The following is a 1,306-nucleotide window of genomic DNA, read 5'->3' as shown; positions in this document are numbered from 1 at the left end:
ACAAATTAGCCAGAGTCAATATCTGTGGCTTGCAACCAAAAGAAATCATAATCCATACCATTTTTATTTAGTAGAGTTGGCACATAATTTAAAAACCAACAGGCCCATGATTTAATACCAATGGCACATGATTTAAGTCTAATAGGATTTAAATATGGAAAATATGCTGTGGTATTTTTATACTGTGTCAACTTGGCTAAGCTGAAACCATATTTCCCAGAATTCCTTTTCCCATATGGTTCTAAGTTAAAGTTGTCCAAAAGAGGATTTTTTGTGATATTTGGAAGGTAGAAGTGAAGCAGGAGTCATTGTGAGCTAGAAGTCTTCAGGGTCACTAATGGTGACAGATTGTAGCAAATGTGACCTCAGTCCCTTGTACATATTCAAAACTTCATTAAAAATGCCATTCCTGAATAATAGAGGTTCCAGACTCAAAAAAAAAAAAAGCAAAGTCAAGAACCTTCCATCCTCTATTCTACCATCTATCCTTGTGGTCACATTTTAGCAACTGGATATACCTGTTCTTCTGGATTTCTTGGAGAACTCCAATTTATCCACTCACTTCAGCACTTTCAGAAAGTCTCTTTTCACTAATTTTCCAACTTCTTTTTGGTCTGTTATTTCTTCAACTTCAACAATTACAGAGGGTCTTATTCCTATAATAAATCTCTCCCGTTATAGTCGTGTATGTTCTACTTTCATGATTGAACACTGATTGCTATAGTTATTGGTATCAGAATTGGTTCCAGGAGAACAGAACATTAAAGATGGTAATTTATAATTGATCTCTGGTCTTATTAGATTTAAAGACATTAATGTCGTTGTTGCCAGTAGCAAAGGGGACACCTGCGGTCCATGGCATGTAGTGGCAGAATGGTTTCTTAAATCGCCATCTGTGGTTTCATTTATAATCAAATGACTATAGAAGGCTTTGGGTCACCAAGTAGTTGCTGCTGTAGAACACTTTAATAAAAATAAATAAAATGGTTGGGTGGTTGCTTCTAAGTGCATCATAAACTGTGGAGAATAAAAAAATGAGCTCAGCGTTTTAAATTCCCAAATCAAGGTAGGGTAATGGATTAGAGAGCTTCTATGACTTCTCTGAGAAAAACCCCTATTTCCTACAAAATTTCTTAAGAGCAAAGCCAAAGTCTAATCTGCAGAGTAGCTGAATTACAACTAAACCCATTGTTCGGGGTTTCTTTTTCTTTTCGTTTCTTCTCTTTTCTTTTTTTCTTTTCTTCCTTCCTTTCTTTCTTTTTCTTTCTTTCTTTCTTTCTTTCTTTCTTTCTTTCTTTCTTTCTTT

This window comes from Callorhinus ursinus, unplaced genomic scaffold (genome assembly GCF_003265705.2).
Source record: "Callorhinus ursinus isolate GAN/ISIS: 27379988/994484 unplaced genomic scaffold, GSC_fseal_2.0 scaffold5, whole genome shotgun sequence".
Taxonomy (NCBI): Eukaryota; Metazoa; Chordata; class Mammalia; order Carnivora; family Otariidae; genus Callorhinus; species Callorhinus ursinus.
The sequence above is the reverse complement of the archived record's forward strand: the minus strand, read 5'-3'. Positions refer to the sequence as shown.